Genomic DNA, 22333 nt, shown 5'->3' on the forward strand with positions numbered 1-22333 from the left:
CTTGCACCAGCACCTCCTGCTCCCACGAGGGGGGCAAGGATACAAGGATGAAGCCAGTGAGCACGGCCCCTCCTGACTGACAGCTGGGCAAACGCCTCCAGTCCCTGGCATCACTTAGGCCTCCAAACAGAGGCACTGGAACATCCCAGTTGGCTTTCCCAGGCCTGCCTTCGTAGCTTATCACAGCACGGCAGTGTCCCAGCCTTCCCCTGCTCCAACAAGGCCGTTTACAGATTCTGCCGGCCTCCACGTCAGGATGCAGAGGCATCTGACACTGCTGATCACAGCCACGCCAAGCTCCTCCCTGCAGGGAGAGGAGGAGTTCCCGATCTGCTCTTATGGCCAGCGACTTCCCTGCAACACGTTTCCCTCAGGGCCCCTCTGCAGCCTGCCAGGCTGGCTCCGACCTCTCCACTGCTCTCTTCTATATCCTGTGGCTGGAAATGAGACACGAGCACCAGAGCTGAGGTAAGCTTCTCCTCCTGCAGCACCCTGGTGGCCAACTATTTCCCCACATCACCCTCGAGTCTGGCACTTTTATGACAGAAATAGAAAAGGAAGTCACAGGTTCCTAGAATAGTAGAGGCTGGAAGGGCCCTGCAGAGCTGCTCCAGCCCCAGCCCCTGCTCCAGCCCCAGCCCCTGCTCCAGCAGCTTCCCCTGGCTCAGGGGGCACAGGAACGTGTCCAGGTGCGGTTGGAAACCTCCCGAGAAGGAGCCTCCACACCCTCCCTGGGCAGCCTGGGCCAGGGCTCCTTCACCTCAGCACCAAAGGAGTTTCTGCTCCTGTGCCAGTGGAACTTGCTGTGTTCCAGCTTGTACCCATTTCCCCTTGTCCTGTCACTGGGCACTACAGAAAAAAGTGTTGCCCCATTCTCCTGACATCCACCTTTTAAATACTTGTGAGTGTTGATGAGGTGCCCCCTCACCCTTCCCTTCTCCAGACTGAACAGTCCCAGGTACCGCTGCCTTTCGTCCTCACACACGTGTTCCATCACCTCAGCATCTTGGGAGCCCTGCATTGGCCTCTCTCCAGCAGTTCCCTCTCTCTCTTGAGCCGGGGAGCTCAGAAGTGGACACAGGGCTCCAAATGAGGCCTTACCAGGGCAGAGGAGAGGAGGAGGAGACCCCCCCTCGACCATCCTTCCTCTTCTCAAGGCATCAGATTTTGCTTATACCTTGAATTCCTTCTTTCCTTGCCCACACCAGCCATGGATCACAAGATCTTGCTTTGCCAGGAAGGATCCCTGCAATCAGCAACTCTGCCTGTACCCTTTACCCCCACCAAGAGCAGTGGCACAAAGGCCCAACTTTCCCTAGTACTCACCAGAGGGGATCTTTCCCTCCCAAACACAGGGACAGAAACAACAGTGTCCTGCTCTCCCACCGCTTGGGCTTCCAGAGCAACCGGCACCTGCACTCAGCTATGAGCAGGGTCAATCTCACATGGCTTGGGGCTGGAGAACCACACAGCAAACCCTCAGGAGAAAGCAGAAAGGCAGGAAATAACCCAGACACAAGACTCGGCATCCTCGGGGGGTCTAAAATCTGCTGCCTCCACTCCTGTTGCTGGCAGCTTCCTTGCAGCAGCTCTTCACTGTCCTCTAAGTTCTCCTGTACCTCAAAGGCTAGAGAAGATATACTGCTTCCCAAGGTTTCCCTTCAGGTAGGTTCCTGTTCCCAGCACAAGGTCTTATCCAAATCACTTGCAATGGGGGATGCTGAGACAATGCAGAATGTGTTTGCTCCTCAAAGAGCATGAAATGGAGCATGTTTGTCGCTGTCAAACACGGTTAATACAGCTATAAATCACCTTTCACTTTGTGTGAAATCACCTGTAAAGGATGGGCAAACCCTGAGGCTCAGCACCACGGAGGCTGACAAGTGCCCCGGCAGACCACGGGGCCCTGTCCCAGAGCTCTCTGATGGGCACTTTTGCCCCAGGGAGCTTGCAAAGACAGTCCTCCCAACAGCCCCAGCAAGGTGTGAGCTCTGGGGGAGCTTTCCCACCATCAACCAGTGCTCACCTGGGCTCAAGGAACACAAGACTCCAGTGTCTCACAAAAGCTGGCTCCTTCCTCTCTGCATCCCTCTTGTCATCAAGCTGACACCCACTGCAGCACAACAGGATCCAACCTGCCTGCAGCACGAGCGACTTCTGGCACAAGGCTGAGATTGCTCAAGAGAACCAGAAGGAAGCAGAGAAACCTGAGTCCACCTTCCACAGCAAGGACTATTTCCCCTTCCTAAGGCCTTGCCTTTATTTTTCCCTTACCAGTCCTGCCATCAGCCCTTTTCTCATGTGGCACAAGCTTTTGTCAGCTGAAGCACACACCAGCTCTCAGCAGGCTCCTCGCTGTGTCCAGTGCTGCACTTTGGTCACAGCCCAGCCCAAGCCCACCACTGGCAGGAAGGAGGAGAGGTGGCCCTTTGGAAACTGGCTACAGCTCAAGCACCAAAACCCAGGCCAATAACAAAAGGCAAAAGGCTCAGGGCCGTGCCTGAATGTTGAGCACAACACGGGCTGCTCTCCCAGCCCTGCTGCTCTCCTGGCTCGCTGGGCACAACTGGCTCTGGTTTGGAGCTGCAGGCAGAACCCTGCACAGGCAGCTCGGGGCTGGGGGCAGGAGGAGAGGGACTCAGCTGTGAGGAAAGTGCTGGTACCTGGCAGTGATGGGCAGCTCACACACCTCCTCACCAACACCATCCACGTCCAGCACCAGCGCCAGCTCGTACGTCCTTACTGTGGTGGAACACAGGGAGACCTGGAGGGAGAGGAGAGAAGAGCATTAAAGGCTTCATTACTCCCAGAAGCCATTGTCCCTATTCCTCTGTTGATCTGTGCACAGAGCACAGCCTCTGGGAGCAATGAGAGTCTTTTGACAAGATCTGGTCTGTTAAATACACCTTGCAGGGATCAGGGCATCTGTAAGCTAAATCCAAGCACCTTTAGACTCATGCTCTACTCAGCACAGCCTTAGAATTAATTTCTAAGTCCCAACTACAACAGCATCAATCCAGAGGGAACCTGCTGACTTCAACAGAAGGTGTTCAGCTTTACCAGGGGAAAGCTGAGGGCAAAACATGGCCCAGCAGATGCTGTGCCAGAGCTTTTCCAGTCCCCACTGGAGATCACCACATGGAGTACAACTCCTTCTGCTCCACAGGAGAGGAAGAATAGGACAGGGAGGAAGAGCAAACAGCTTTAGGCAATGACATGTCTCTTTTTAACAGCTCTTTCCTCACTCTTCCTCTGCCTACTTTCAATCAAAGACATTGCTCTAAGCAGCTCCCAAATGGCTTCTGTGCTTCACCATATGGTTCGTGATCATCATTGATCTTGGAAACAAAGCAGTGCTCCTTCACAAAAGTCCCAGGATAACCCAGCTAACAAAAGCCTAACACTAGGGCAGATCTCTCACCGCATTCTGCTCAGAGCTGCCAGCCCTCTCATGCACCAGTGAAGTTTCAGCTCCACCTGCCCAAGCATGTCTGGCTCTCCCCATACCTGGAGAGCCAGGGATCCCTGGGGGAAGATGGTCCCTCTGCGAGGCCTGATGGAGAATTCGATTGGCTTGACACGGCCTCAGGCTCCTTTTCTACAGGATGGGTGAGTGTTGTCTGAGATCTGAGCAAGACTGGAAGTGCTGGGCTCTCCTGAGCCGTCCCCAGGAATGTGGAAGCTGAAGGTCACGGGCACCGAGGAGCTGTTGGTGAGGCGACACACCAAGGTGCGAGGGCAGCCTGGGGAAAGGACACCAGCATGGATTTGTGCACCACTTATGCTGCGACTCCTGCTGTGAACACCCTGACACGACAAAACTGGGCTTGGAGTTTAACTACAGCCTCTGAATTACAGCTCATTGAGAAGCTGAGCAAGGATCTCGTGGTCAAAGTTCCCTTTCACACTGACCACAGACATAGCTGCTTTGGAAATGCCCCACTCTCAACAGTGCTGAGCACCACAAGTTTCTCTCCAGTTGTGAAGAGCTCTATCACCTGCCCCTAAAGCAACACCAATTATTTCTCACTTAGAAGTATGCACCCAGACAGAGCATTCACTCTGAAAGTGCAATCCACAAAATCAGCAGGCCCCGTGTCTCACATCACCTGACACACAGGGACACCACAGCCACGCTGCACACTGGCTCTGCTCACTGCCCACAAAGCTTCACATCACTAGAGCTTTGACACTTGCTCTTCAGAATGGGAAAGCAAGGAGACAACTACACCAGGTGGGGATGTTCTGCAGAGAGAGGACATCAGCCCACAGCCTGCGCTGGAGTGGACATCTGGCTGGGCTGGCCAGCTCTGCCAGGAGCCATCTCCCATGGGCTGCTCACTCAGCGTTGTGTGGGGGCAGATTTCTTCAAAAGGAACTGCAGCAGTGGCAGAGGGGTGATGTGGGGAGGGGAGGAAGTGGCTCAGGAGAGACCATGAGTTTTCTGCCCACCAGCAGTATGAAAATGATTTCACTTTTAAACTGCAGATCATCTCAGTACAAAGCCTTTTGGGAGACTGAGATGGAGACCCAGGGCCTGCAGCTCAATGGAGATGCTCAGGGTGCTCAGTCGCTGGCTCTGCCAGCAGAGCTTCTGGGGAGGAAGGAGCCCACGTCTCTTAAGAACATCAGTGCCTGGTGCAGAGCTGTGCCTTGGGCACATTACCTGGCCAGTGACAACGAGGAGGCCTCACAGCACTAATTAATATCTCACACCAAAGGTCAGGGAGGGAAATGCTGTGGTTGCCTTTCAGCAGGAACATCTGTCCACAGCTCTACAGGCTGGTGGGTGGCTTCAACTCCCTTCTCCTGCAGTCCCGAGCCCTTCTGGGACAAATCTTTCCCAGGCCCAGAATGACTTTTCCAGTCATTCTGCTGCCAAGGACTGGCAGGGTAGGGATGCACAGGCTGTGAGGGACACCCAAACCCACTGACTTTCTGTTCCTTGGGTCCTGTTTGATCTCGTGATGGCAAAGCTCTGCTGAAGCAGCCACCAGCCCTGGGTTGAACAGTCTGAGGCTGCTCTGGAGGAACACACAAGTGACACAGGAGCTTGCAGTCAAGGGCTCCATTTTGGGAACACACAGAGCCCTCAAGCTGTGGGGCCAAGCCCAGGGCACACTCACCAAAGGAGACATCAAGGGGGTGTCAAGGGGAGGGAAGGTACATTGAAATGAAACGTGGGTCTGATGGCACGGCCCCTATGGGGAAAAAGACAGAAGAGGTATCGCAAAGAGTTCAGCCCATGAGCAGACCCCAGCATCCTGCAGCAGACCTGTGTTCATCTGCTGTCCCATTTCCTGACCAAAGAACTCCAAAGAAAACACCAAAGAAATAAGCACCCAGGACTTGCTAAGGTTGGCTTCCAAGCAAAGAGAGAATCATCACCTGTGGTTTGGGCATCTGCGACTGCCCAGTTAAAAAGCACCAGCCTTCAGGAGTTTCCATTCAATGCTGAGTTTTCATCCTTGGAGCTGAATTTGTTCCCAAGAATGTCAGGCAGCAAATCCCTGCTGCTGCTGAAGTTCCCTCTCCAAGAACCAACTCCCAAGACTTCAACTTCCCAGGCTTCAACTGCCAAGCCCTAACAGCTTCCTCGGGAGGGAGCAAAGGGAGCAGACATGCTTTCCGGCACAGCACTTGCCAGGAGACCATGGGAAACTCCCTCCAAACCAGCCACGACTGGAGACCACCCTGGGAAAGGACAAGCCTCGCCAGGCCCGTGGGGAAATGACTGCCACTTCTGCTGAAGGCACTGTATCTGTGCCCAAGCCAGTTAAAACCTGGATGACTGCTCAGAAGGCTCAGACAAGGAGCCAGCCCGGAGCTCTGTGTACCACAGCTGAGAACAGTACAGCCTGCAGGAAAAGGGGGGGAAAGGCAGCAGTTTTGGCAACCACTGTGCCAGTAGCATGAAAGAATGCCCTTGTGAAGGGACATCAGGGTCCTTGCAGAGCAGGAAGGACAACATAAAGTGGGAGAGGTACCCCTTGTGTTCCAGCAGCCAGCTCACCTCCATTCAAAACAACTGGGAGAAATCCCAGGGCCCAAAACCTCTGCAAGAGGGAGGCTCAACTTGACCTGGGGAGTGGACATCTCAAAGGCATCTGAGAAGAAACAGCTGGAGTTGTGGGGCTGAAGAAAGAGAGATAAGGGTTGGATGGAGATCCCTGATACCAAGCCAAGACCGAAAGCCAGGAGTCAACTCAGAGAAGAGTGGGATGCAATGGGAATTGTTGCTGAGGGACAGCTGCTCAAGAGCAGATGGTACATCACACAGGCAGCTCAGCAGCCACCATCCAGGAAGAGAGGAGTTACAGGGAGGAGGAAGATGGACTAGAAAGGAACATCAATTCAAGAAGGGAACATCAAGAGATCATTTCCCAATCAGATTCTCCCAGTCTGATGAATGCAATTCTGCCAAATCATGTATTATCATCTATTATAACATTTCCAACTTCTACAACAAATTAGTAGCTTCTACTCACTGTAGCAGCCATTCTGGCTCTTGTTTATGCCTCAGTAAAGTAGAGGTGAGTTACCACAATTAAAACAAGGAAGTAAGATTCTGTTAAGTCAGAATTCTCTCTTAGAGCGCTTTCTAACTCGGCTTTTTCCTCATTCCTGTCCTCTCCCACCAGCTTGCTCTTGGTACAGGCCTCATTCAAGCAAATCTCTCCCCTTCTGAAATTCACAAGGTCTCAATCTTCCTCTTCACAGTGGAACAAGGTTGCTGCATTCTTCACCAAAAGGTGAAGAATGGAAAATCCCTCTCTACTTTCTTGGGAAATCTCAAAATAATTGCCTTTTTTAGGTAAAGGTGCAGAGCTTCAGTAGCACTTTCCTCTGGTGTACACTGGTTCTCCAAAGGCAAAGCAGGGAGATACGGTGCCTTAGAACTTAATTAAGCTCAGCAGGAGCCTCAAGTGGCACCTAAATGCCTCTCACTGCTTCAGCTAAATACTCTGCAGAGAGACCTGGGAGTGCTGGCTGGTAGTAAACTGAACATGAGTCAGCAACGTCCCCTCGTGGGCAAGACGCCAATGGCATCCTGGGTGCATCAAACAGAGTGTGGGCAGCAGGTCAAGGGAGGTTCTGCTCCCCCTCTGCTCTGGAGTCCTGTGTCCAGTTCTGGGCTCCTCAGCTCCAGGGAACTTCTGTAGAGAGGCCAGTACAGGGACACCAAGATGATCAGGAACTGGAGCATCTTCCTCATGAGGAAAGGCTGCAGGACCTGGGGCTATTCAGTCTGGAGAAGAGACTGAGGGGAGACCTTATTAACATTTACAAATATCTAAAGGGTGGGTGTCAGGAGGTTGGGACATCCCTTTTCTCTGTTGTAGCTAGCAACAGGACAAGGGGTGATGGGATGAAGCTGCAACACAACAAGTTCCATTGAAACAGAAGAAAAAACACTTTTACTGAGACGTGAGGGAGCCCTGGCCCAGGCTGCCCCGGGAAGGGTGTGGAGGCTCCGTCCTTGGAGGGCTTCAAGACCCCCCTGGACACATTCCTGTGTGACCTGACTTAGGTGGGAGCTGCTTCTGCAGGGAGTTGGACTGGAAGATCTCTAAAGGCCCCTTCCAACCCCCCACCATTCCCTGCTTCTATTCTATGATTCTATGAAATCTCTGAACTCTGGTACCTGGTTCAGGCATTAAAGGTGCCTGCTTCCCTTTTCCTTGCAGGTGCTATTTAGAGCTGAAACAGTTGCTTTTTGAAAGCAAAACCATCACAAAAAACCCCAAAGAAACAGCTGGGTGATTTCCCTTCCCCAGGGCTGGCCACTGGACAAGGTGCTGGTCGGCAGCACTCTCAGGGTGCAGGGCTGGGCCCAGGACAGGCCTGCTGCAGGCACCACACTTCTGGAGGCTCCTGCTAATGCAGTTCCTGGGCAGTGCTCAGGGAATGAGGGCACTTGTCCATAATTGCTAGCTTTGGTCCCTCCCCATCAGTCGGTCTGGCTCCCTGCCCTCATCTTTCACCTCCTCCCTCTCTGTCTTTACCCCATCACTGGTTTTTCTTTCTCTTTCTCTGTAGGACTCCTTGTCTGTATTTTCTAACCCCTCCCTGTCTGTCCTCTGTCCTGCTGCTATTTCTTCTTTCTCCTCTCCTGCCCCCGTCCTTTGCCTTTTTCTATCACCATGTTGTGCTTCCTGGCCTTATTTTCCCTCTCTCCCCCACAGCCTGTCCCCACTTTCCTGCCCGTCTCTCTTGCTCAGCTGGCTGGAACTTGTCTCTTCTCTCCAGGCCTCCATCCTGCTCCTCACCCCCTTTTAGCTCTTCCTCTGACTCTCTCAGGCCATCGCAGTTCCGCCCTCCTGCGCCTCCTTCTGCTGATCCACATCCCTCTGTTCTTCACTCTCTTCGGATGCTTTGCCCTGCCTCTCCCTTATCTCTCTCCTTTCCCTTGTCCCTCTGTCCTAATCCCTGTCCCATTTCTCTGTCACTCCACTCTCCTGGTGCCTTTTCTGTCTCTCTGTCCCCCTGTCCCTCTCCCTGCCTGTGTCTGTGTATCCCATGTCCTGCTTTCTGCCCTTCCAATCCTCTCTCTGTCCCTCTCTGCTGCTGCTTGTTGCTCTTTTTCCTCCTGCACTCCCTGTCTCCTTAAGCTCCATCCCTTTCCTGCTCTGTCCCTCTGCCCTGCTCCTCCCCGTATTTTCCTCCTCCTCCTCCTTTGGCTCCTCCTGGGGCTGGGCCTGTGCAGCCCCGGGGAGGCGGCCATGGGGCTGCAGGGTCAGGGGGGCCTGGCCAGGGGCTGGTGTCCCTGCAGGGTCAGGCAGCAGGAAGGAGGCCCCGGGGCACGTGGGAGCTGTAGGCCTGGGGCACTGGCTACCGGCCAGCCATGTTGGCTCCTGGGCCATGTGGGAGCTGTAGCCCTGGGCAGGGGCTGCCAGCCGTCCCTGTTCATTGCTGGGCGCTCTGGGAGCTGTCGCTGCCCCCTCAGCTGCCCACAGCCGTGTCGGTGCTGTGAGGCACAGGCTGTGCTGCAGCTGTGGCCTGGCTGAGGTGAGGGCTGGGGCCAGCCAGGCCCTTGGGCAGCTCTGGGGGTGTCTCCTGCCTGCTGCCCACCCGGGGCTGGTGATGGGAGCTCCAGGCTGGAGCTGGGCCTGGCTGGGGCAGCCCCTTGGTGACCCAAGAGCTGGGGAGGGGCAGGAGATGGAGACAAGGCCCTGGGCACAGGCCCCGGGTGCCCCAGCTGCCAGAGCCCCGCAGCCGCCCCAGCATCTCAGTCCCTGCCCTGACAGCAGCAGTGTGTGGTGCTGCTCACTCTGGCAGGGCTTTCACTCAATTTCCCTGCTCCCCACAGGTGCTGGGCCAGAGGTTTCGCAGGCACAGCCCGGCCGGGAGCTCGCCGGCCGGGGCAAGTTCACACACCCTGGTAGGGACCCTGGTTTGATGCCAACCCGATGTCCTTCAGGAGTGAAAAACACAGGGTAGTGTTGGCTGGTGGTTGTTGTTGTTGTATCTCTGGGATTGATGTGACCTTGCAGAGGCAGCTGTTGGGATTTCAGCAGACATTTGCAGTTCAGCCCGTGCTGACTGCTGCCCTGAGGTGGAGCTGGAACCCACTGCTGAGCTGCTGTTCCCACCATGCTAGAGAAAGACAATATGATTTCTATTTGCTGGTGAAAGCAACACGGGATGTTTTTGTCTGTGTTTGGTTCCCTTGGTCAAATCCCTTCCTTTGGATACCTTTGTTTCCCTCAGTCACGTCTGTGACTGATCCCAGCAGCCCTGTTGTGTGTGGAATCCAACTGTGCATTTGGGAAAGGGATTTGGGGGACACATGCCCTTTTAAACATGACCATAATAGGTATCGGGAGTTTCATTTTAATAAGTGATCTTTACCACTTTCCGAATGTTCCTTGTTGCATCTTTTTCTCATGATCACTATTCACGTCTTTTCGACATGACATTTGCAGTGCTGCTTCTCTTCCTAACCTTGGGGAATTTCAAACAGCCCTTTTTGAAGGGTTTTGTTTGTGTTCCATTGAGCTTGTGCAGGAAATCTCAGGTGGTTTTTTTTCTGCTTCCATGAACAGCCATGAATGGAAAGCATTTGCTACAAGGTGCCATTGAGTCAGGGTCACTCAGCTTTCTTTTCACTATTTTGAGAGCAAGCTTGACTTTGCTTTACTTGTACCCACCAGTCTGTTTGGTAATCCAATGAACAAGCCATCAGTTGTAACAGTTCCTTTTTCCCCCAAGAGATCATGTCCCAATCACACTCTCCCAATCTGCTCCATCATATATTATCATCTGTTATTACATTTCCAACTTGGATTCCAACCGTGTAACAGCGGTTTCCGATTGGATAGTTCCAGGTGTTCACGCGTGTAACAGCGGTTTCCGATTGGATAGTTCCAGGTGTTCAGGCGTGTAACAGTGGTTTCCGATTGGATAGTTCCAGGTGTTCACGCGTGTAACAGCGGTTTCCGATTGGATAGTTCCAGGTGTTCAGGCGTGTAACAGTGGTTTCCGATTTGATAGTTCCAGGTGTTCACGCGTGTAACAGCGGTTTCTGATTGGATAGTTCCAGGTGTTCACGCGTGTAACAGCAGTTTCTGATTGGATAGTTCCAGGTGTTCACGCGTGTAACAGCGGTTTCCGATTGGATAGTTCCAGGTGTTCACGCGTGTAACAGCGGTTTCCGATTGGATAGTTCCAGGTGTTCACGCGTGTAACAGTGGTTTCTGATTGGATAGTTCCAGGTGTTCACGCGTGTAACAGCGGTTTCCGATTGGATAGTTCCAGGTGTTCAGGCGTGTAACAGTGGTTTCCGATTGGATAGTTCCAGGTGTTCACGCGTGTAACAGTGGTTTCTGATTGGATAGTTCCAGGTGTTCAGGCGTGTAACAGTGGTTTCCGATTGGATAGTTCCAGGTGTTCACGCGTGTAACAGCGGTTTCCGATTGGATAGTTCCAGGTGTTCAGGCGTGTAACAGTGGTTTCCGATTGGATAGTTCCAGGTGTTCACGCGTGTAACAGCGGTTTCCGATTGGATAGTTCCAGGTGTTCACGCGTGTAACAGCGGTTTCCGATTGGATAGTTCCAGGTGTTCACGCGTGTAACAGCGGTTTCCGATTGGATAGTTCCAGGTGTTCACGCGTGTAACAGCGGTTTCCGATTGGATAGTTCCAGGTGTTCACGCGTGTAACAGTGGTTTCTGATTGGATAGTTCCAGGTGTTCACGCGTGTAACAGCGGTTTCCGATTGGATAGTTCCAGGTGTTCACGCGTGTAACAGCGGTTTCCGATTGGATAGTTCCAGGTGTTCACGCGTGTAACAGTGGTTTCTGATTGGATAGTTCCAGGTGTTCACGCGTGTAACAGTGGTTTCCGATTGGATAGTTCCAGGTGTTCACGCGTGTAACAGCGGTTTCCGATTGGATAGTTCCAGGTGTTCAGGCGTGTAACAGTGGTTTCCGATTGGATAGTTCCAGGTGTTCACGCGTGTAACAGCGGTTTCCGATTGGATAGTTCCAGGTGTTCACGCGTGTAACAGCGGTTTCTGATTGGATAGTTCCAGGTGTTCACGCGTGTAACAGCGGTTTCCGATTGGATAGTTCCAGGTGTTCAGGCGTGTAACAGTGGTTTCCGATTGGATAGTTCCAGGTGTTCACGCGTGTAACAGCGGTTTCCGATTGGATAGTTCCAGGTGTTCACGCGTGTAACAGTGGTTTCCGATTGGATAGTTCCAGGTGTTCACGCGTGTAACAGTGGTTTCCGATTGGATAGTTCCAGGTGTTCACGCGTGTAACAGCGGTTTCTGATTGGATAGTTCCAGGTGTTCAGGCGTGTAACAGTGGTTTCCGATTGGATAGTTCCAGGTGTTCACGCGTGTAACAGCGGTTTCCGATTGGATAGTTCCAGGTGTTCAGGCGTGTAACAGCGGTTTCCGATTGGATAGTTCCAGGTGTTCAGGCGTGTAACAGTGGTTTCCGATTGGATAGTTCCAGGTGTTCACGCGTGTAACAGCGGTTTCCGATTGGATAGTTCCAGGTGTTCACGCGTGTAACAGCGGTTTCTGATTGGATAGTTCCAGGTGTTCACGCGTGTAACAGCAGTTTCTGATTGGATAGTTCCAGGTGTTCACGCGTGTAACAGCGGTTTCCGATTGGATAGTTCCAGGTGTTCACGCGTGTAACAGCGGTTTCTGATTGGATAGTTCCAGGTGTTCACGCGTGTAACAGCGGTTTCTGATTGGATAGTTCCAGGTGTTCACGCGTGTAACAGCAGTTTCTGATTGGATAGTTCCAGGTGTTCACGCGTGTAACAGCAGTTTCTGATTGGATAGTTCCAGGTGTTCACGCGTGTAACAGCGGTTTCCGATTGGATAGTTCCAGGTGTTCAGGCGTGTAACAGTGGTTTCCGATTGGATAGTTCCAGGTGTTCACGCGTGTAACAGCGGTTTCCGATTGGATAGTTCCAGGTGTTCACGCGTGTAACAGCGGTTTCCGATTGGATAGTTCCAGGTGTTCACGCGTGTAACAGCGGTTTCCGATTGGATAGTTCCAGGTGTTCACGCGTGTAACAGCGGTTTCTGATTGGATAGTTCCAGGTGTTCACGCGTGTAACAGTGGTTTCTGATTGGATAGTTCCAGGTGTTCACGCGTGTAACAGTGGTTTCTGATTGGATAGTTCCAGGTGTTCACGCGTGTAACAGCGGTTTCCGATTGGATAGTTCCAGGTGTTCACGCGTGTAACAGCGGTTTCTGATTGGATAGTTCCAGGTGTTCACGCGTGTAACAGCGGTTTCTGATTGGATAGTTCCAGGTGTTCACGCGTGTAACAGCAGTTTCTGATTGGATAGTTCCAGGTGTTCACGCGTGTAACAGCAGTTTCTGATTGGATAGTTCCAGGTGTTCACGCGTGTAACAGCGGTTTCCGATTGGATAGTTCCAGGTGTTCAGGCGTGTAACAGTGGTTTCCGATTGGATAGTTCCAGGTGTTCACGCGTGTAACAGCGGTTTCCGATTGGATAGTTCCAGGTGTTCACGCGTGTAACAGCGGTTTCCGATTGGATAGTTCCAGGTGTTCACGCGTGTAACAGCGGTTTCCGATTGGATAGTTCCAGGTGTTCACGCGTGTAACAGCGGTTTCCGATTGGATAGTTCCAGGTGTTCACGCGTGTAACAGCGGTTTCTGATTGGATAGTTCCAGGTGTTCACGCGTGTAACAGTGGTTTCTGATTGGATAGTTCCAGGTGTTCACGCGTGTAACAGTGGTTTCTGATTGGATAGTTCCAGGTGTTCACGCGTGTAACAGCGGTTTCCGATTGGATAGTTCCAGGTGTTCACACGTGTAACAGCGGTTTCTGATTGGATAGTTCCAGCTGTTCACGCGTGTAACAGCGATTTCCGATTGGATAGTTCCAGGTGTTCACGCGTGTAACAGCGGTAACAGGGTTGGAATGTCTCCAGAGAAGGAGCCTCCACAGCCCATCTGGGCAGCCCCTGTCAGTGCTCCCTCACCTCAACAGGGAACAAGTTTGTCCTTATGTTTCTTTGGAATCTCTTCTTTTCCTGACAGACTTGTTGCTGCTGACATCAGCCACAGAGGCTGAGAAACACTGTCTGAGGCTGAGGCCGTGAGGTGGGTTGGCAAGGCTCCCCACACTCTCATGGCCACCCTCCACACTCTCCAGGTCAGTGAGGAGATGTGCTCAGGCCCTGCCCACGGTGGCTGGCCCTCTGAGCATGCCTGGCTCTCACCCCTGCCTCAGGGGCGCTGCCAGAGCACCAGCATTACAAGGGAAGGGACGTCAGGAGTCCTGTACTGCCTGCAGCAGCTTGTTAAACTGGGCCTGGAGAAGGGCCTATGCAGGGCAGAAGCTCAGCCAGCAAGGCCCTGGCTGCTCCTTTGCAGGAGGTGTCCATCCCACCAGTGGCACCAACCTCTGTGCCTGCCTGTGCCTGCCTCCACGCTGCCAGCAGGGTCCCACAGTAAATGCCAACTGCAATTCACATCGGCAAGAGACAGTTCTTTGCCTGGGGCTGGAAGCAGTCCCTGCACTCACCTTGTCTCCTCCCTGTTGCCTTGGGCTGGGGCAGCAGGTTGGCTGGGGAGGTGGGGAACTGGGGATGCAGAGAGAGGCCGCGTGCCTCTGCCCGGCAGCCATCAGCCCAGGCTTCAGGGGCTGTGCAGCCCTGGGCTCCAGGTGTGCTCAGGGCCCATTTCCCCTCCCTGCTCCCCTGAGCACTGAGACCAGGCTGCAGGGGCCAGGAGAGGTACCTCTCCATCAGTCCCCTGCACGGCCCCTCTTGCAGTCTCCAGTTCAGGCTTGGACATACATAGGCCCTTCTCTCCCAGACACAGGCTGAGCCCTGTGGCTCGCTGGCCAGAGCAGCAGAGGATTGTCCGGGGACGCTGCCAGCCTTAGCGGTACTCCAAAAGGCAGACCCAGCCAAGGATATGCTCAGGAAGCACTTGGGCCCCAGAATTACCACAGAAACAGGAGAGCTGGCCATCTGAAGGCTGCCATGCAGCACACACGGGCGTTTGCTCACACCAGCTCACCCAGAAGCACTGCAAGAACCACCAAGAACCTGTTTTCGAGGGCTGCCCTGAACCTCTTGCTTTCCAGGGGTGTCTTCAGCCTGAAACAGAGGGAGTCTTGTGGCTGTCAGTGAGCTGAGCCTGGAGCAAACCCCTTCACAGGCAGATTTCCCTTTTCAGGCTGAAAAGCCCGTGTTTGGACGCCTGCTGCTGACAGAGAGAGAGCTGGCAGAGCAGCGCCCAGGAGGAACACATCCTGTGCTCACCCTTCAGCAGTGCCAGCAGCTCTTCCCCAAGGGAAGGGCTCCAGGAGCACCTTCCAAAGGCCTTGACAGTCATGCTGGGAAGCAAAGAGGTCGAGCAGACACGGAGACTGCATTTCAGCAGTCTTTCTGCTGCGGACCTTGCTCTCTGTCTGTCTGAGAATGCAGGCGTGCTCTCGCTGCCATCACACAGCTCTCTCTAAGGGGTGTTTCTGCACAGCTGAGAAGTACAAGAGCCTCGTCTGGCTTCTCTCTCAGGGCCCTCCCAGACCTGCATGTCTGGCTAGTGACTGTCCCGCCATGGCCAAAGTCTGGGTCTGTGGCAGATGTGGGAGTGAGAGTGTCAAGGGGCTTTGCTCTTGGTTCTCCCTGCGAACAGCCCCAGCCCCAGCAGTGCCCAAGCTGCAGTGCCCAGGGGGGAGCAGGGGGCAGCTGCCTGGGGAGGCCTCTCTGCTCTCCCCTTGGCTTGTGCTGGCCCTCAGACCTCCCCTTTCTCCCCCTGTCCCCAGCAGAACCACGTAGCATGTACCTAGCAAAGGTGTTGGAGGGTGGCAGCCGGTTCCACAGGCAGACTGCCAGTGTGCAGGCAAGGCTGAAGATCATCCCTGGGCAAAGAAACCAGAGAAAAGTCAGGCCTGTCTCTTAAGGCCTCTTCTCAGGGATAAGTGTTTTGTCTCCTTGCAGGCATATGGGCAGAAGACAAAGGCACAAAAGGGCAGGCGAGGCTGAGCTTCTCCTGCCACTGCTGCCACTGGCACAGTGCAGCTCTCCCAGTTCACCCCGAGGACCTGGCAGCAAGCTGCAGTGCTGAGTTTACCTGGCACCTCTCGGGCTCTGTGGTACCACGCCACAGGCTGCTCTGGAGCAGGGATCGAGCTGGGAGCTGATGGCAAGCTGACATCCAGCTCTAACCTGATGGTCCTATGGCAGCAGAAAAAAAAGAGATGCCCGTTGCCCACTGTCTGCAGGCTGTGTGAGCCAAGGCCTTTGCCAGAAGCTGGGCTCTGGCAGCCTCCCAGGGCATGTCCCAGCTGCAGAGAGAGAGGGCAGCAAGGCTGGGCTGCTTCCAGGGCTCTCCCCTCTCCTTTCCCCATCCTTAGCTTCACAGGCCTGCAGTGGGAGGAGAGGAACCAAGGTGACAGCAGCCCAGCCAGCAGCCCAGCCCCATTCTCCCCTCATCCCTCCCTGCAGTGGGGCTGGGGCCAGGGTGAGGAAGGGGCAGGAGAGCACGCCATGAACAAGCAGGAGGCAGGTGCCCTGTGGGGAGGCACAGGAGACTATGGCCACTGCAGGAGCATTTCCAGGTGGGCAGTGGGGCTGGAGCAGTGCCGTGGAGTGCCTTTTGGGGCCAGAGCTGTAGGGCAGGACCAGGCTCAGCTGCTCCCCAGCTGGGTCTTGTCTTTCAGCTTTGGGCATGTCCATCCTTGGGACAGATCCACCCAGGAGGTTGTGAGCTCCAGCCCTGCAGTGTTCTACTTGGGCAAATGCGGGCCCCCAACACCAACCCCAGCCTGCAGCCTGGGGAACTGACAGGGCAGCGCTGGTGCAGCCTCTCGCTGCCCAACCAGCTCTTCTCCAGGAAGCTGAAAATGATCAATTTTTCCATCCACTGCTTCTCTGTGGCTTCTGTTGGGTAGAGAGAAATCTGCCAGTAAGAAAGCCATAAGGGGATGTATGTTTGGCCATCTGCTCCTTGAGGGGGGTTGCACATGACCTGGAAACAGCATGTGAAGAGCTTCCAGATGCCAGCCAAAAGGTCACTGAGGCCTCTCTCTACAGCTTTGGAATTCTCCACTCACACCTGGATCCCACCTCATTACCCAACCTCCTCCAGTCCCTGCATGTCACTGAGAAAGAAGCAGAAAGGGCAGTAGCCACCATCCGGGAGTCAGTGTGAAGACAGAGTACTGGTCACTTCTCTCGTTCTCTAGAGCTAGTTGGATGGCTTTCACTTCAGCAAACTGACTCGACTCACCTTCTCCTTCAGTGGCCTCAACAACTTGTCGTGTGGGACTCCACACAGCAGCTTTCCACTTATGATGATTTCCTACCACGCGGCAGGATCCATCAGTAAACAAAGCATAATGCCTCTCATCTTCTGATACGCTGGTGCCTCTTGGGCATGAGCTACTTCCTCAGGCAGTGCTCCAAAGTGGCTCCTGAAGGCTCCTTCTGGCCAGTCCATGATCTCTTCCAGAGTTCCTGGGTGATTCGATGTCCCCAGTCGAGCTGGTTTGTGTAATCAGTGCCTTCCCCTGACTCCACGTAGCGCTGGTTGTGTGATGTATAGAAGGGATTTTCCCTTTGAACATCCAGTGTAGCACAGGCAGACGTGGTGCCAAGAGGAGATGAGCTTCTGTGCCAATGACTTCTGAAGCAAGTCCCTCATATGCTGCTAGTATTTCTTTTTCAGTTGGGGTGTAGTGGGCTTCCGATCCTCAATATCCTCGGCTCCAAAACCCTTTTGGTTGACCTTGGGTTTCTTCAGGTGTTCTCTGCCAGAGGCTCCAGGTGAGACCATGCTCTCCAGTGGCAGTGTAGAGGATGTTTTGCACATCTGGTCCTGTACGGATGGGCCCAAGGGCGACTGCACGAGCTGTTTCCTGTTTAATTTGTTGAAAAGCTTGTTGTTGCTCAAGGCCCCACTCAAAACAGTTCATCTTTGTGGTTACTCTATAAAGAGGCCTCACAAGCTGACTATAACTTGGGATAACAGGGTACACACAGCAGGGTATCCTGTGGGTCTACCTACGCAGCCATGGAGAGGACACGAGGAAGTGGAATAGAAAGCCCAGCCTGACCCCATAGGAACAGGTAGGTGAGTTACAAGGGAAAACAGAAACAAAAGGGAAAATGGCTGCTCGGGAGCTGCCCATATGCAACAGCACCTGTCAGAACTGCTTAGGGTCCCGAGAGTTGGGCGCATTTGGATGTTTAGCAAAGCAGGGGTGGCTGTCTGAGGTCAGAGCTTCAGGACTGCTCAAGGTTAAGCGTAGGATCTCATAGAAAGCAGACTGAATGCATCTTTTTGTCAGTTCAGCTACTTTGTGTAGAGGGGTGACAAGAGAGTTGAATGGTAAATCTTGTTGCAGATGCATTGCATTTTCCTGGAGCTGCTGACTCCATTGTCAGTCAGAGACTGTCAGTCTGTGTGTGTGTGTGCATTTGGCTGGGAGCTGCTGTGCCCGGGGCTGGGTCAGGGGCAAGTGGACTGGCATTGAGTGTATTTTGCTGTGCCTGAAGTGTCTGTGCAGCAGTGCTAGAGTTCTGTCAGATGAAACAGCTAGCGACAGGCTGTGTGGACAGTCATTTCAGTAGCTTTCCATGGAGAGGCCTTGGATTCCTGGATTCCTTGGATTCTTGCTTTCCCTTACCACTGCCTCTTTGAAAATCCCTTTCCTGCATCTTTGATTTTCCTGACATTAATTCCTTTTTCCCCCTTGATTTCCCAAATCCGTTCCTCAGTCAGCTCATCACTTTCTAAATGTTCATTCTGTGCCTAATTGTATTCCCTGTTTGGTTAAAAACAAAACCCTACACTATTTTCTTTCCTTTTTACCCTCATTGAAAATGGTTTTTTGCCTCCTGTTTGACCTCTGCTTTCCAGTTCCAGAATTTGGCCTTTATTTCCCTAAAAGCCTTTTGCTTCTCAAATGTTCTTGTGACGCCTTTTCTTTTCCCTTCTGTGGCTTTATTTGTATTGATTTCTTCCTCTTCCTTAATGCCTCCCAATTTTCAAGTTTCCTCCTAGGTCTTTTTAGGGCATTGCCACTCTTTGGAAATCATTTCCTGAATCCTGCTTTTCTGCAGTCCCCTTTATTTCTTGGGTGTGTCTGGCCTTTACATCATCTCCTCAAAGTTAAATGTTCATTCTTGTGTCCATTTCAGTTTGCTGTCTCTACTTTTTACTTGTTTCCTTCTTCCCTTTCCCTCCATGGCTTTTACAGTCCTCATGTTTATCTTACTGGGCACCTCTAAGGAGCGCCCTTGATTTTGACATGTTCTTTCATCTCGCTTTTGGTTTTTGCTGTCTCTAATTTTTGCTCTTTACATCCCTCAGCCCCCTGTGCAAATTGGAACAAATGAATGACTTCATGGAATGATTCCACTTGTCCCCACTGAATTGACCCTGCTGGATCTGCCCGCACCCGCAAGCAGCGCGGCCCAGGACACAGATCAGAAGACCCTTGATCTTTTTCTCTTCTGAAAGGTGTGCTTTAAATGTGTTTGCCTGTCTACATCAGGCACAGGAGATGTCCTCTGCAGCGGATGGGAGTTGGTTTTGTTGTCTGGGCGCTGTATGTGAATGGGGGTCAGGATCAGAGGCATCACTGCCTGCCAAGGGGAATCTGGAACGAGTCCCTGTTGGGTTGCACTTTGCGACATGGCTGGTCCTCAGGAGACTTTGGTCAAGTCTCTTGAGAGTACACCTCCAAAACTAAAAAGGATTGGTCCAGATTGGTTCCAGTCCTGGACCAGGAAGGGGCCCGTTGGCTACCACTGAGCCTAGTGCTGAAATACCAGGCTGCCTTACTAGAGCGCGATGATGTGAGTCTGAAATCAACTGCTGCTGTTAACCTAGCTGTATTTTCATCCTTTTGACCCCCCGGCCATTCCCAGCCCTCGTTGGGTGCCTCCTGATGTTGGTGACCTCGGTGCCTGGGAGGCATCAGGGAGCCCATGGGCTCTGGCCCTGCCTGCCTGGCAACCGCCATTGTGTTGGTGGCAATGCCAGGGACTCTGTCAGAGGCCGGTGGCGGCTGCGCCAGCCTCAGTCCAGCTTCAGGATGGGCAACTGCTGCTCCAAGTGGTTTTCGTGCGTTCGGAGCCAGGACCAGAGGGTGCTTGCGCCTCCCCAGGCCCCGCGCCGCCAGCAGCGCAGGGGCAACGGTCTGGAGCCATGGCTGGGGTCTGTGTGGCTCTGCCCACCGTGCTGAGGAGGGCGTAAGGATGGGCAGGGGCTGTGCAAATCGGATGGTGTGGCCCAGGGATTGCTGATACAGATTTCTCTCTCTCTCTCTTTCTCCTTGAACAGAAGGAAAATGTCCTCACGAACAAAGGAGTTGGGAGTTGATCCTGCAGAGCTGAGGGATGGAGTGGGTGAGTAGCACAAGCAAAGGGACACTAAAGGGATTGTCTTCTTTTCCACAAGAGCGGTTCCTCCCTGCGCCCGGATCCTGGGGGAGCTGCATCCCTGCGCTGGAGTGTCTTCTGGAGCCCAGTCACAAGGGAGCTTGTGGCTTTTCCCATGGTTCTACCTCTGTGCTGTTGCTGTCCTGAAACAGATGAGCAGAATCAGATCCTATACTAGGAAGGGTCAAGAAAACGTGGGGGGTTTTGTCAGATATTGAGCCAAGAAGTAGTCACAGGATAAATGGATTTTTGAAAAATTAATTGGGACAGCATTGGGAGCCCCAGAGTCGTTGAGAACCACCATGCTCAGGGCTGTGCAAACAGACCCAATGCCACTGGGTGCTCCTGAGGTGTTGGGAGCCTGACTGCATGCTCTGGTCTCCACAGCCCTCACTGGAGCATGATGCAACAGCCTTCAGAGCGAGAAGGAAGACCTGGAGAGGGGCTGGGAGGACAAGCTGTGTCTGCTTCAGGAGCGGCAGCAGGAGGAGCTGCAGGCACAGGAGGGGTGGCTGCGGGAGGAGCACAGCCTGGAGGTCAGTGTCCCCCTGTTCCCTTTGCAGAGCAGACTTTGCCAGGGTGCCGTTCTGCTGAGAAGCAGAGTAGGAGCACAGTGCTGCAAGAGTCATGCTCGGGAGATCCCTTGACTCTCTCCAGCTCACTGAAGGTCTCCAGCACTGGCTGCTCAGGGTGGCAATGCAGGTCTAATTGTGTATCCTGGTCTACATTCCTTGTGGTTGGAACGGGTGGAGGTTCTCAAAGCTGCACACCAAACTGCAATGGAGAAGCTGCAGTTCAAGCACCAGCAAGAACGCTTAACAAAAGTGCTTCACTGCAGAGTCTGACCTGAGTCTTTGGCAAGAAAGCTTGTTTTGTTTCTCACAGCGGCGGTTTGTCCTGGGTGTGGGGGTTGGTGGAGTTTTTGGCAAAAGGTGGGGTTTTGTGGGAAAAGTGGGCTTTTGATCCAGGTTTGAGGGAAAAAGTGGGGTTTTGATGGAGCTTCGATGCAGAAGTGGGATTTTGACAGCATTTTGAAGGAGAGGAGGAGGCTTGGTGGAATTTGGGGGTCAGCGGCAGGGAGCTGGCCTAGGGACCCACCAACCACGGGTATGCTACGGACCATCGAAAGAGGTCTTGGAGTGCCACCAGAGGGGCTTAGGCCATATAGCTGATGATTTGGACACTCAAGATAAGACGTGGACCCTAAATGTGACCAGCTGGATCCTAGAAATGATGCTTTGGACGCTGAAAATGAGCCTCGGGACAGTAAAATGTCCATGTCAAAACCTGAGGGGGAGGAGGGGTCGCAGGCCTGGGCCGGGGGCTGCTCGGCCTCGGGGCCGGCCCCATATGTGCCACACGAAGCTCCGGTTGGCCGCGGCTGGGATCAAAGGGCTGAACCTTTCTTGTCCCGACACAGGGATGCCCATGGGGTGAGGGGCGGACACTCGGCTGTACACTCAGCTGTCCTGGCGCCAGGCGGCACTGACAGCAGCACAGGAGGGCCCGGCCGCATCGCTGAGGTGGCCCAGCCTCTGCCCTTTGGTGCCCAGACAAGAAACGGCCAGGAAAGAATACAGATGCTTTGGCCCTCTCTTACTTGGCACTTTGGTGACTGCATCTGCACTCCTGTCACCCCTCCTGGTGTCCGTCTTGGAGCAGGAGGCTCTCTTTGGAAAGCCTGTGTTTCTGCGCCCACCTCTGTGCTTCGGTGCTGCCCTGCAGTCTGGGTGTCTTCAGGCTGGAACATTAATCATCATCTCTGGGGCACCCAGCAAAGGAGGACGTGGAGCTGTTCAAGCAAGTCCAGAGGAGGCCAGGAAGGTGATCCGAGAGCTGGAGCACCACTCCTGGGAAGAGGGGCAGAGAGAGTTGGGGTTCTTGAGGAAAAGAGAAGGCTCTGGGGAGACTTTAGAGAAGCTGGGCTGAGATTCTGAGCGATGCCCAGTTCGGAGCTGTGTCCGCTCACGTTGGGTGCCTCGAGCTGCCACGGTTACGGGTGCACAAAGGGCACGAAGCACCTTCAGTGCAGTCGCGGCCAAACCCTGCACGGCCACGTTGAAGGCGCTGGGCCCCGTTCAGTGCTGCAGTGGTTTTGTCTGGGCCAGGTTTTGGTAGGGAGGGGCTACAGGCTTCTTTGAACAAAGAGCTGCCAGAAGCTTCTTCCCCTGTAGCTGCCAGGGCCAGGGCCAGTCGGTTGTAAGCTGGACCCACAGCTGGCCCCGGCCTGGCCAATTAGTGACTGAGGTAACGCCTCTGTGACGAAGGTATTGGAGAAAGGGAACCACTGTGCAATGAAACCAAAGAAAACTGATGGCAGATGAAAGATTTTCCACAGAGCAGAGGGGAGATCTCTTTTTAATATTCTCGCGGCTGGGCTCTGCACAGGGCTCCAGCTCCCAGTCAGCCTTGGGTCCAGAGAGAAGACCGTCGGGT

The 22333-nt window shown here is 53.7% G+C and overlaps 1 long non-coding RNA gene across 1 annotated transcript; it reads left to right on the forward strand.

The window, feature by feature from the left end:
• Nucleotides 1-442: 442 nt before the first annotated feature.
• On the forward strand, nucleotides 443-20439 carry LOC133626303 (uncharacterized). Its single transcript, XR_009819396.1, has 4 exons — nucleotides 443-468; nucleotides 18825-18974; nucleotides 19800-19864; nucleotides 20285-20439. It is a non-coding gene; the product is annotated as an uncharacterized LOC133626303 (long non-coding RNA).
• Nucleotides 20440-22333: the final 1894 nt, after the last annotated feature.

This window comes from Colius striatus, chromosome 10 (genome assembly GCF_028858725.1).
Source record: "Colius striatus isolate bColStr4 chromosome 10, bColStr4.1.hap1, whole genome shotgun sequence".
Classification (NCBI taxonomy): domain Eukaryota; kingdom Metazoa; phylum Chordata; class Aves; order Coliiformes; family Coliidae; genus Colius; species Colius striatus.